General features: G+C 47.1%; 1 protein-coding gene across 1 annotated transcript in view; it reads right to left on the bottom strand.

Moving 5' to 3' along the window:
• The window catches only part of Bach1 (BTB domain and CNC homolog 1), a 34812-nt gene extending 21454 nt beyond the window's left edge, over positions 1 to 13358 (bottom strand). The window contains exon 1 of the mRNA XM_048346349.1: positions 13230 to 13358. The gene's annotated coding sequence lies outside the window, so the exon portion shown is untranslated. The remainder of the gene's footprint in view (positions 1 to 13229) is intronic.
• Positions 13359 to 14261: the final 903 nt, after the last annotated feature.

Raw genomic sequence — 14261 nt, forward strand, 5'->3', positions numbered from 1 at the left:
AGACAATTACAGCTCTGTGATATGAAAATACAAACTAGCAACTTTAATTGGATCACTTCAAAAATGCTGATATACTGCTTTACTGTGGCTGTCTTGGCTTTGGGTCTCTGTTTTATCAATTTGGGGGTGCACTTTTTGGAGTGTGTAGATGTGTAAAGCACACAATTGTATGTGCACATGAAACCATGGCCACAATAACCAGTGTAAACCAATTCCCATCATTCCTCAAAGTCCCCTAAGATCACTTCTTTCTGATTGTCCAGGCTCTAGATGGCCAATAATCTGCTTTATTACACTTTAAATGTTACATAAAGTCACATGTTCTCTTGTTTTTAGTTTCTTTTCACAACAGAATGATTTTGATGTCCATTCATGTTGTATTTAACAGATGTTCTTCCTGTTACTTGCTGAATAATATTCCATTATACAGCTATGTTAGAATTTGTTTTCCATTTAATTGTATTGTAGTGATTGCATTTTAGCAGTTTGGGGGTATTACCATAAAGCCTAATAAAAGTCTGCAGAAGACATAATCTTTTTGCTTGGATAAATTCATGGGAATACAAGATCGATCGGGGCAGTACATTGGGTGCTATGTTCAACTATCTAGACATTGCCAAGTACTCTCCTGAAGGGATCATGCCATTTGACATTGTTACCATCAGTGCATGGCAATTCCACCTGCTTAGCACTGTCATAAACCCTTGGCCTTGTCTTTGTTTTCACCTTATCTCTCCTAATAAACGTGCAATGGTATTGCCCTGTGGTTTTAATTTGCACTTCCTGGTGAGTACTTTTAGATGTGCTCACTAGCCATTTGTGTACATTCTCCTGTGAAAGGACTGCTTCATCCTTCCATTCTCCTAGGCTCAGCTTTGTTCATACAGCGGAGGCTGGAGACCTGCATGACTTACACCTGCCCTTCCTTCCCTCCTCTGCCTCTGGCACTTTCTCCCCTGGCAGCAGGGACCGAGCAGAGCAGGTGAGGGGCAGCGGGGTCCTTGTCCCACTCATACGCAGGGAAGGGTTCGGGCTTTCCCTGTGGATGTGGTGGAACTGTAAGTTTGCTAAGATGAACAACCAATTAGCAGAGGACATTCCCTAGTCACTACCCCACCCCATCCACCTGGCTTCCCAAGAAACTCAGAAAATCCTCCCCAACCACCCCCCCCCCCCCCAACAGCCTGCTCCTCTCATCACACCACAGACATTCCTAAGGTCCCACAATAAATGGGACACGAGGGGCCCAGACTTCTCAGACTGTCAGATCCTCACATGGGGGGCGGGGTGCTCGCTGCTCTCGGGGACAGCTGTGGAGGGCATGCAGCCTCCCTTCTGGCTTGCTTTCCAGATATATCACCAACCTGATTCCCCCACACACACCTGGCCAGCAAGCCAAACCAACTTCCTTTCCTCTCTTGCAAACCTCTAATGGAAGGAGAGCCCAAGGCTGCATCCTCTGCTCGCTCCACGTTTGGGGCTGCGCATGCTCCAGATGTGGGGGCACGTGAAGCATCACATGATGTATACAGGCCTGAGATAATTCCTAATCTCACAGAGCTGAGGAAGGTCAGAGGCAATGGAGCGCCTCATCTGGGGTGAGCTGCCTCTCCTAGAGATAAGGGAACTCAAGCTCTTGACAGGGGGCAGTAACTCAAAGGTTAACAGAGATCCAAAGGGTGGATTTCAGTCCTGCTACATCACTCCAGGGGCATGTGAGAGCAGGGCAGGAGTAAGAAGGGATAGAGGAGGATTGGGGGATCCTTAAATTAGCACTTTGGGCCAGGCACTGTAATCCCAGCTATTGATGAGGCGGAGATCTGACGATCATAGTTGGAGGCTAGCCAAAGCTGAAAAGGGTGAGATTCTTGTCTCCAGCTAACCAGCAAAAAGCTGGAAATGGCACTGTGGCTCAAGGGGTAGCACCAGCCTTGAGCAAAGGCAAAGGGCATAGGCCCTTAGTTCAAGCTCCAATGCTGGTACACGCACACACACACACACACACACACACACACAAATGACACGGATAAAATAGCTAATTTCCACTGAGTATTAACTTTTAGTTGATACTAGTTAGATTACATAACAAACCTCATATACATTAAAGGGAATCTACCTGGTGAAAATGAACTACACAATTTGTGGGTGGGGACAAGAGGGGAAAATTGGGAGACAGCGAGAGAAGGAGTGACATTGTCCAAAAATAAATGTTCTCTTTACCTGATTTATAAGACTGTACAGAGGGGTTACCCTCTGTATATCACCTTTATAATAACTATTTTTTAAACAATTCTACAAAGCGAGGTGGGGGGGTGGGGAAGGACCTATCACTAAACTATGCCAACTTAAAAGTGTCTAGGTAGGGTGGTGGCTCACGCCTATAATCTGACTTACTCAAAAGGTCAACAATAGGAGGATTGTGCTTCAAAGCCAGACCAGGCAAAAATATACCAAGCCCCATCTCAATAAATAAGCTAGGTATGGTTATACATACCTATGATCCCAGCTATGAAGGAAGAGGGAAGAGGATCTTAGTTTGAGAGGAGGCATAGATGGCAAAAAGGTTAAAAAAATTTTTTAACCTAAAAACCAAAAGAGCTGAAGGTAACGTCTCCCAGGAAGTGCAAAACACTGAGTTCAAATCTCAGTATCACCCTCACCCTCCAAAAAAAAGTTGAAGCTAACACACAGCATATAGAAAGCTCAAGAGGGAAGGAATGTCAACTGAAACTTCACTGAAAGTTACTTTCAATACAGAATTGCAAGTGTCCTTTCTCCCCCAAATTAAAATTTCTTCACACGCACCTCATTTTGTGTCTAAGCTCTAAAAATTCTATGATCCAAAACTTTTATTTCCAACTGGATTGGTGCTCAAGTGATCCACACTACCACTCATGGTAGAGTACCAGCCACAAGCAAAGAAGCCAAGAAAGAGCTTGACACCCTGAGTTCAAGGCCTGGTACTTGTGTGTGTGCACATGTGGACATGCGCACGCACACACACACACACACACACACACACACACACACACTAGCCATAGACAATTAGCCACCCCCCAAAAGCTGGAAGTGGAGCTGAAGCTCAAGTGGTACAGTCTTGAGCACAAAGGCTTAGGAACAGCACCCAAGCCCTAAGCTCTAGAACAGACTAGGTAGGTAGGTAGGTAGGTAGGTAGGTAGGTAGGTAGATAGATAGATAGATAGATAGGTAGGTAGGTAGAGAAAGCTGAAGTATATCTCAGTTGAAATACTATTTGAGGAACAACTGAGTAGGTAAACATTACAGCAACAATTACTACCTTAGGCAATACTAGTCTTTATTTAATAAACATTAAAACCACTTCTGAAGCCTGTACTGCTCATTTCTCTGTGTCTTGTTTCTCTCAAACACATTCAATTACTAGCAATTGATTTCTATTTTGTGAGTTTAATGTATTTATGCATTAACCTATTTGTTTGCTTTGTATACTGCACACACAATGCCCAGACCTGTGACACTAAAGAAGGACCAAGAATGAAGTATAAAAGTGAAGCTAGCCGGGCACTGGTGGTTCAGACCTGTAATATTAGCTACTCAGGAGGCTGAGATCTGGGGATCATAGTTCAAAGCCAGCCTAGGCAGGAAAGGCCATGGTACTCTTATCACCAATTGACCACCAGAAAACCAGAAGTGGCAGTGTGGCTCAAGTGGTAGAGCGCTAGTGTTGAGCTTAAGAGCTCAGAACAGTGCCCAGGCCCAGAATTCAAACCCCATGACTGACCAAAAAAAAAGTCAAGCTACTTAAAGGCAGAGAGGAGGAGGATTCAAGGCTAGCCCAGGCACAAGACTACTAAGCCCCCATCTCAACAAATACCCTGGGCACAGTGGTGCAAAGCTATGATCCAAGACAGGTGGAAGGTATAGGTAGGAGGATTGTAGTCCAAAGTTGACTCCCAAGGTGGAAACAACTTGAGACCCTATCTGAAAAAGAAAGCAAAAAAGAGCGATATGGTAGAGGATGAGTAAGGAGAGAAGGGACACCCTCCCTCTATCTCCAACCCCAGGATGTGGCTTCTCAAGAGCCTGGACCCATAAACCAACACTGAACCAAACCAAATGCTGCTGCAGCCGGGCTGACCTCAGGGCTGACACCGGCAGGCCTTCCAAAAGACAAAACACCTGGGGCCTTCCACGTGGACCCCACCCAGCCACCAGGCTGGGTTCTGTTCCTTCTGCCCTGAAAGTATGGCAGAGATAGAATTGGTTACTGGACTGGAAGAAACATATTCCTACTATATGTAAACATTTTTGGCAGAATGTACAGTTTCCATTTGTAAATAATTTATGTGACCTGGCTATATGACTTGATTATCATAAGAGAACCTGTGGCTGCCATCTTGCAATTATAAGAGAAACCAGGCAAGGACAAAACAAGAATGCTGCCTTTATCTTCAACCTTCCTCAACTGACCAGATTCTTCAACACACACACACACACACACACACACACGCACACACACACACACACACCTCTTTCTGACAACTTTCCCCTACTAAAAACCTGTTTCCTCCTACTTTATTCTTCTTTACTGCAAAGCTTTTCGAAAGAAATGTCAAAAACTAAAAAAAGACCTACTCTATGACCTGCTCACAGCACTCAAGCAAAAGAGACTGAGTGCACAAGAAATACACCTGCATGCCCACATGTAGTGCAGCTCTGTTCAAGCTGCCCAAGAACACACAAATCGATTTGATCTATAACATATAATGCAGGGGCTAGGAATATGGATTAGTGGCAAGAGTGCTTGCCTCGTGTACATGAAGCCCTGGGTTCAATTCCTCCATGCCCCCACACACACACACACACACACCACACACACACACACAGGGCCATATATATATATATATATATATATGGCCAGAAGTGGCGCTGTGGCTCAAGTTACAGAGTGCTAGCCTTGAGCAAAAAGAAGCCAGGGACAGTGCTCAGGATCTGAGGCCAAGCCCAAGCCTGGCCAAAAATCTATCTATCTATCTATCTATCTATCTATCTATATCTATCTATCTATATATGTGCATATATATGTAAGTATATATATCCACACACATATACCCATATACATATATATAGTGCATACATATATATCTCACATACCATGGAATATTACACCAACAGAAAGAAAAATGAAATTTGCAGGAAAAAGAAGATTAAACTAGAGATCATGTTGAGTGGGATAAGTAAAGCTCAAAAAGCAAAGTATCCCATTTTTTTTTGTTCACTTGTAGTCTTTAAAAACACTCAGGTTGGAGGCATGGCTCTTGTAGTAGAGTGCCAGCCAGTGAGTTAAATAAAGCATGCAGCAAATAGCAAATCCTGGTCTTGGGCAAAAAAGAAAAAAAGAAAATAACTAACCTTTATGGGTTGGAGGCATGGCTCGGGTAGTAGAGCACCAGCCAATGAGTGCAAATGTCAGACACTGAGTTGGAGCCCTGGTCTCAGACAAAATAAATAAATACACTCATGCATATGCACATCTATACATACACATAAATTTACACAAAGATGACTGTAACTATAGGACTTTGGGGGGATGAGTGCATCTATATATGAGCACAAAGAATTGCCAACACAAGTTGTTTCCCCCACTAAACTACATGACCATCTCAACATTCAAGGCTTTGGCAATTTTCTAGAGCTCCACAACATGTAACTCAGAGAACATTCTGTACTTCCAGCTCCTAGAGAATTCCCCATCGAAAGCCATTCACAGGTAAATATTTATTTTGTTTGTTAAAAATAAACCCATTACCTAAAAAGCAGGCATGCCACAAATGTTGAAATGAACTTGGCCTACTTATCTCCATCGAGCAAACGTTGGGATTGAGGGTTTGGGGAGAGAGCAGAAAGCATAAGAAGATAAGAGAGCTCTCAGCCAGGAGTGAACCACAATGAGTCTTCACTCTTCAGGCTGACCAGAAGTTCTGAGCATGCTCAAGGAAGAGGAGCAGGCTAGGGCTGGGTGGAGGAGCACATGGCTCAGCATCTGAACTTCGGTGCCATGAATGACTGCTGCTTTGGAGAAGAAAAGGTGTGTGGGCCACCTGGGGCCTAGAACACATAGGCTAGTGCATGCCCACAGAGTCCCAGGCCTTTCTATACAACTCCACAAGCTATAGATAGAGCTTGATCAGAACTTGTGACAGCCCTTTACCTCAAAGGGATCATTAAGAAGGGAACCTGAAGCTGGGTACCAGTGGCTCCTGCCTATAATTCCAACTATTCAAGAAGCTGAGATCTGAGGATCAAGGTTCAAAGCCAGCCTAGCCAGGTAAGTATGTGACTCTTCATCTACAATTAACTATTGAATAGCTTAGAAGTAAAGCTGTGGCTTAAGTGATAGAGCACCAGCCTTGAACAAAAAAAAAATGCTCAGGAGCAGTGTCCATGCCCTGAGTTTAAGCCCCAGAACTGGCACACTCGCACGCATGAGCACGGGAGCGTGTGCGCACACACACGCACACACACGCACACACACACACACACAGGAAAACTGATTCAACCTCAACTGGCATCACTTTGATTTCTCTGTACAGCTGGAACTGAAGGCATGTCTGTAAAGAACACGAGCAGGCAGGGAAGAAGGTTTTCTACTTATAAGTGTTGTTCATGCAGAAAAAGAATAAATTAACAGAGCCAACAGATACAAGCACAATGGATCACAAGCTGTTGTGGAGGAAGCAATCAGGAGAACTGAGGTTTAATATTAGTTCTAGAGCCAGGCACTGGGGGCTCAGGCCTGTAAGCCTAGCTACACAGGAGGCTGAGATCTGAGGTTGTGGTTCAAAACCAGCCCAGGCAGGAAAGTCTGTGAGGCTCTTATCTCCACTCAACCACCAGAAAACCAGAAGTGGCGCTGTGGCTTAAATGGTAGAGTGCTGGCTTTGAACTAAGAGCTCAGGGACAGAGCCCAAGCCCAGAGTTAAAGCACCACAACTTTCTCTCTCTGTCTGTCTCTGTCTCTGTCTCTCTCTCTCTCTCTTTCTCTCTCTCAATGTCACGCATGCATGCACACACACATAATTAGTCCCAAAGTCATCAAGAGTCTATCTCAACAATCAAGCAGGGTATGATGATGTACATCTTTAATCCCAGCTACCTTGTTAAAAAGCAGAACTAAGCGAATCAAAAGTTAAGAGATAGCCAGGCAAATAGCACAAGACACTGAAAAATAACTAAAGACAAAGGGTCTGGAGGCATGGCTCTCTGGAAAGCACCTGCCTAGCAAGTGGAAAGCCCTGAGATCATATTCCAATACCAACCCCCCAAAAAAAGCAATTAGCTTATTTTCCTTTTCTAACTGTAATTATATTCTTGTGCAGGACAGAATCATGATCCATGGTGAGAACACTCCATAGAAACCACAGCAATTAAAGAGACTGGGTTCTTTGCAGAGTCACCTGGCCTAGATCTGTGATGATAGCTTTTCATTTCTAAAAGTAACATCTAAATATAAAATATGCACTAATAAAATTACTGACCTTACCAAAATCAACTTACTATGAAATGACAAACCTCATAAGTATATTAAAAATGTTAATAAGTATTTTACAGCTACACATTTTATGGCCAACTCCATAAAAGATGAATAAGTCACTGCACTGAATTAACTTCAAAACACCCTGGTCCTTGCACAGGAGGGACAGAGACTATCATAGCAGAAATCAGGGGGGCAGAGGGGTAGGTATTTCCATTCCTTCAACTGGGCCCTGAAAAGTCTACCTTCTTTGGTCAAAAGCACCAGCTGTCTATTATGACTGATCAATCTAAAAACTAACAAACAACTGAGAATAAATTTACCAAGTAGAAATGCAAATAATTGCTTTATTACAAAAAAAAAAAATCCCACTCTTTTGAACAATTTTCATAGGGAATTCTTAAGAGAAAGAAACTTATGGGGCTGAATACTCATTCCGATAAACTAAATGAAGCCCAGAATAAGAACTGAGGGATGAGTTCCATTCTAGCATCTAGAAGCAAGGAGAGAGCCAGGCACTGGTGGCTCACAACCTACAATCCGAGCTACTCAGCAGCCTGAGATTTAAGGATCATGGTTCAAAGCCAGACTAGGCAGGAAAGTCCGTGAGACTCTTATCTCCAACTAACTACCAGAAAGAGGTAAAGCTGTGGCTCAAATGGTAGAGCACTAGCCTTGAGCAAAAGGAGTCCAGGGACAACACCCTAAAAAGGGGAAGAGGAGAGCAGCAGCTGCAGGGAGAGAAGCCAGGTGTCAATAGCTCATGAGTATAAACATAGCTATTCAGGAAGATGATATCTAAGGATCATGGTTCGAAGCCAGCTGGGGCAGGAAAGTCCAAGAGACTCTTCTAATAAAGCAGGCCAATATCAAAAGTGGAGCTGTGGCTCAAGTGCTGGGAATAAAGCTCAGGGACAGCTGTGGCTCAAGTGCTGGGAATAAAGCTCAGGGACAGCACCCAGGCCCTGAGTTCAAGCCTCAGTCCCAGCACACATGTACATACACACAAACTCACACACCAGTTTCAATTAACTGGCAATGACTAGGAACAATCTGCTGGGGGGACCGGGGGAGCTCTGCTGAGACTGATAGGCGCATTTACATAAAAGCTGTTCCTGAGCTCCTTGCCCTCGGAAGCAGAGTGTGTGGGACATGGTGCTAAGTTCTCATTACAACACTCACTTCCGTTTTTCCAGCAGCAGGGGGTCTGCTGCCTGAACTCCTCATTCTCATTTGTCAAGGACCACATGTCCCACTGTGTGTAAGTGAGCAAGTCCCTCATCATGGACCGCAGAAAACAGCACCTAATATTTAGCAAGAATTCAAATAAAGTCTGCACTGTTCTAACTGGTGACCTCACGTTAGTGAACGCATTGAATCCTTATAGCCGGCCATGATCCACGGTCACTTATAACCATCCCCACGACTTAGGAGAAGGCAAGAGACAATGGCCACCAGGCAGAAAAGCTTGCCTAAGGGGACAGAAGTGGGTGACCCAGCAGAAGTTGACCTTCAGCTGCCTGGCCCCTACTTCAAACCACTAAACTGTTTCTCTGTCAAGTGTACAAGAACCAAACCACAGCTTCAGCTCTGGTACTTCTCAGCTCTGTGTAAGACAGGAGCACAGGCCTGGTGGGGATGTAAATCAATCTTTTTACCTGCCACCCTGAAATGTTCACTGTCTCCAAGGAGCCCAGGTTCTAGCAAATAGAACTTAAATTACCCATACCTTGGGCATTGGTAGATTACCATATTTGGCATTATACTTAACCAAAATAATCATATAAAGTGTTTATTCTACCACACAGCACAAACCCTCCATTCTATAGAATCACTAGGAAAAGCAATTCTCCCATGAGTAGAATATGCCTCAGAAAACTGAAAGGGGAGGGGGTGTTCCTAAAACATAAATGCTGTCATTTATAATGGCACTTGGTCACTGTACACGGTCTTGCGACTGGTATTGTTACAGTAAGGGTGTACAGGCAGACCTCACAGCGCACAGGAGATTTGACTGGATGGCAAATATTCACCACCCCTGCGCCCAGCACTCCTCGGAGATCAATTTTTTTCTAATAAATGCTACTTCCTAAGACAATTGTTGAAGTCCTAGTCATATTAGTTGTCATTTGGGTATGTATACACATGGCCAAAAGAAGAGAAGGGAGGCAGGCAGGGTGGGAGGCAAGCAGGCAACAGGCTTTTAAGAAGTAACAACACTTAAGAAGTTATATACCTATTACACTGCAATGTGTAAATTATCTTCAAATGTTCCAATTACACCTTCTCTGCTACACTTAAAAACACATAAAGTAAGCCTGCTGATAGGTTTATTACAAATTCAAAATAGTGAAGTATAAAATGTAGCTAGATGTACTGTACTTACTTCCTATTCCTGCCTTCAAAAATGTGAGAATGAGGGAAGGGGTGACCACGTTGTCCAAAAACAAATGCGCTCTTTACCTGACTTATGTTAACTGTAACCCCTCTGTATATCACCATTATAATAACACTAAAATTTTCAAATTTAATAGGAAAAGTACTTATAGTGAATGTCCTAATCTTTAAAATACACTAAAAATAGAACTACATATAGATAAGTGTTACAAAATATCCTGAAATAAGTGTAGCTCTAAACCAAATGTCTTTTAAAAAGTTGAGCTTGTTTTAAGGGAGTGGTTTGTTTTTTTTTTAATCAGTCCTGGAAAACAGCATATTACTTTTCACAGTCTTTTTATATTTCCTAACAGAGAAAGTATGAAGGACATATACCCATATTATTTAATATGCAAACCTTGTTTTTAATCTGTATCCTTAAGCTTTTCATTTTCCTTATTTTACATAAAAGATCTGGTACGAGCTGGGGATATGGCCTAGTAGCAAGAGTGCTTGCCTAGTGTACATGAGGCCCTGGGTTCGATTCCCCAGCACCACATATACAGAAAACAACCAGAAGTGGCGCTGTGGCTCAAGTGGCAGAGTGCTAGCCTTGAGCAAAAAAGAAGCCAGGGACAGTGCTCAGGCCCTGAGTCCAAGCCCCAGGACTGGCAAAAAATAAAAAAAAAAAAAGATCTGGTACACCACCTTAGAGATCCAAGTACACTTGGGAAAAAAAGGTGATTGCTAATCTCTTCCTAGTCCCAAACCTAAAGCAAGAGTTATTGCTTCTTTTTTTTTCTATTACAAGATATTTAAAGGAACTACGTACCTACCATCAATAAGAATCATTTATTGTTGTTGTGGGGCAAAAATTAAGAAGCCAGATATTCTGTATACATGCCTGCGCCTGCATAAGTGTGCACACACACGTGCGTGCACACACACCATTTCCTATGTCTAAACTTTGAATAGAGGACTGGTTTGTATAAGTATGTGCTCATCTATGTTCAAAATGAACTATACAACTTAGGGGGAGATGGGAGGTTCGGAAGAAAAAAAATGGGAGGAAAATAAGGGAGAGGGGTGACACTGTTCAAAAAGAAATGTACTCATTACCTGCCACTTAACTGTAACCCCTCTGTACATCACCTTGCCATAAAGTTTTAAAAGGAAGTATGTGCTCATTTTTAAAGCAAAAATGCAAGGGCCAGAGGTGCAAAGACTTCAGCACAGAGGCTCAAGAGAGTAAGACAAATATTTATTTTTTCAGTTTTCTAACCTTAAGAGACCTGCTAATTCCATTCACATTTTCTTAGACACCAAACTACCTAGGTATTCACCAAAGCCCAAAGGCCAAGAAAAAAAAAAAAAAAAAAACCACAAATGGGATAAAAAAAAAAAAAACAACCTTTTGTGGATTCAAGAAGACATTTCCATGAATAACAAACATAGCTCGTTTTTAAGTGGATTAGCCCCAGATGAACAACAAACTTGCAACAACAACAAAAAGGGGGGGGAAAAAAAAAAGAAACAATCAACTGAGTCAAGAGTGGCTGGGATTTCGGTAACAAAGTTGCTGGGCTGGGTGACTGACAGCAGGCAGCAAATTTCTCCCCTCCTTCTAGCTTTCCCCAGCACAAGTCTATTTTATGATCCTGCAGGGGGCCGATCGGGATTTAAACAGCACCTCCAAGCTGCTCCCCCACGCCTGAGAGAGAGAGCCCTGACACTTCACCTCCTGAGTACCTGTATATCAAAACAGCCTGCGGAAGCAGCCCCTCGGCCGGCCGTGCTCCTCGGCCTTTTAAAGTGGAGGCATGTGATGAACGATCTGGCACTGGCTGTTCCTAATTACCTCTCGGTCTGGGGTGAATGACTCAGCAACACAACTTTTTTAAAGAGTCACCCTACCTTGTTACCCAACCCCGCAGCCGGCTGGCTGCACAATGGTGAACCACCCGATGGACGCTTAGGTTAAACCATAGGACACCACCACCGTGCAATCAAACTGACTCACCAAGAGCCCCTTTCTCTCCCCCCCCCGCCCCCCCAACCCCACCCCCAGGCGTCTCTATAAGAGATCCAAAGGCAGAAGTGGCAACTCCAGCACCAGCCTTGCAACACTACCACCACCCCAAGAGCGGGAGGAAGAGGCCGGCCCCACACCTCTTTCTCTTTTCTATTAGGGGACCGAGCAGTGTGCGCACCCGGGGCTCAGCATCTGGCTCTTTCCGAACTGCACATTAATGGGATTTTAAAAAAAAGAAAAGAAATGTGTCCAGATTCCCGAACAAAGACCTAGCGGTGGCACCGCCTGAATAAAAGCACTCCAAATGCACCCGACGAAAACAGTCTTTGTTCTTTCTTCCAAGTATGACGTGTGGCTGGCTTTCCCCACTCGCGTTCTTTCACAGTTCCTACTCCAGTCTACCTTGACTCAGCCCAAGTTAGCACCGCCGGGGGGTGGGGGGGTGGGGGGGAGAGAAGGGGGAAAGAAAGCGTTGGGGCGCGATTCTATCTCGGGGACACCGAACCGCGCCGGGTAGGAATGGGGAAGGCGAGGCTTCGCGATCGCCCGACCCCGAGCCTCCCCCAACCCCCCCACGCTGGATCTTCGGCCATCAACACCCACTCTCGGCCCCGTACCGTGTTGTGAGTCTTAATTACCATGTGTGGGCAAAACTCCAACAAAGACAAGCCGGGGGGTACAGGGGAAGGCTGACGGGGGGGGGGGGACGGGGGGGCGAGGGAGACTCAGGTCCATCCCCTCGCCCCCGCCCCTCAAAATGAAGCACCATCCTCGCTGGATCCACACACGATCTCGGCCTGCCCGGCGTGATTATCCCCCGGGGCTGGGCGCAGGGGCCGGCGGAGGGGGGACGCGGGTCGACACCCGGCCCGGGCCGCCGCCAGGGCGGTGCTGATGTGTCAGCCTCGGGCGGGCCGGGGGGCGGGAAGGGGGGGGGGAGTGGATCGGGCCCGAGACCCGGCAGGCGGGCGTGGGGCGCCCGGAACCCCGCCGCCCGGCCCGCACCCGGCGGTTTGCCCCGCGCCCCCGAGGGTAAAGTACCGCGCGGCGGCGGGTAAACAAGGGCGCGGGTCCGGGCTGCCAGCCACCCCGCCGCGGGTCGCCCCTTCCGGCGGCGAACGCGGCCGCTTCTAGGAACCGGGGCTGCGCCCACTCCCCGATCGAGAACCAGCGCCCCCCGTGGTCCCTCCGCCGCCAGCCGTGGGACCCGGGCGCAGCGCACCCCCACCGCTGCCCCCCGGGACGCCACCCCTGCCTGCTGACTCGCCCCGGGACGGAAGGGCGGACAGGACGACCGAGCCACTCACCCAGCCGAGACGCGGTGGCGAGGCCAGACTGACGGCAGCCTGCGAGCTCCGGGCGGCGCGGGCAGCGGTCAGGTGACTCACTCCCTCCGCGCGGCCGGCCGCGCTGTCCCCTCCCCTCCGCCCGGCCCCCGCCGCCCGCCGTGGCCCGCCCGCGCCTCCCCGAGCCGAAGCCCCGCCCAGCCGAGGCCACGCCCCTCCGGCACGGTCCCGTCCCCCCCTCGCGGTGTGGCCACGCCCCCTGGAGGCGGGGTACGCGCTCCCGCCACCCGCGCGACCCGGGCTTCTGCGGCGCCCGGGTCCCACCTGTGCGCACGGTGCCACGCACCCGCCACCCGCCGCTGCGGGGCCCCACCGACCCGCGCTTCTGCCGAAGGCTGGAAGGAAAAGGCCGACTGCCTCCGCTGCGCGCCAGGCGTGGCCGGACCCCCGCACCGGGCCCCAGCTTACCGCGTGCCCTCCGAGCCCACCCACAGGAAGCGTGCCCTGCCCCGGAGACCCTACCGGGGCTGCTTCGGAACCCCCTCCGTGGAGCGCCTGCCTGGCTTTCTCGCGACGTGGCCTCAGCTCAAGTTTGAAAGGTGGTAGAGGCTGGCTGAAAGAGACAAACAGGTCAAGCTGGCAGAGTTGCCAGCTTTCCGGAGGGGAAGGCAAGCTGTGCCTTTAAACCTCCCAGTCGTGTGTTGGTCTCTGATAAGGACTTCTGCAGAAAACCACTAGGAGTGTGCTCTGGTGGTAAACTCTTCTCGTTATAATTTCATTAATATGCATGATTTCCCTAATACAGTCCCTTTGGGAGTTTTTGCTTTGGGACTTATTCCCAAGTGGCGTGACTAATCTTTCTTCACCCTTTTGTCTGGTTTGCCTGTGCATCTTGCCTTTGCACTCACCAATGGGCAAAGCCATTATGTTTCTTGGACTACACATCCAGAATTGTGTAGGAAGCATCTGGCAGCATTACTACGCCCACGGTGAAAAGCAGACGTGCCCATTGACAGGTGTTCCATTTATGCAGTGACTAGGACACCTGGAGCC

The sequence above is a fragment of the Perognathus longimembris genome, chromosome 5, assembly GCF_023159225.1.
Source record: "Perognathus longimembris pacificus isolate PPM17 chromosome 5, ASM2315922v1, whole genome shotgun sequence".
NCBI lineage: Eukaryota > Metazoa > Chordata > Mammalia > Rodentia > Heteromyidae > Perognathus > Perognathus longimembris.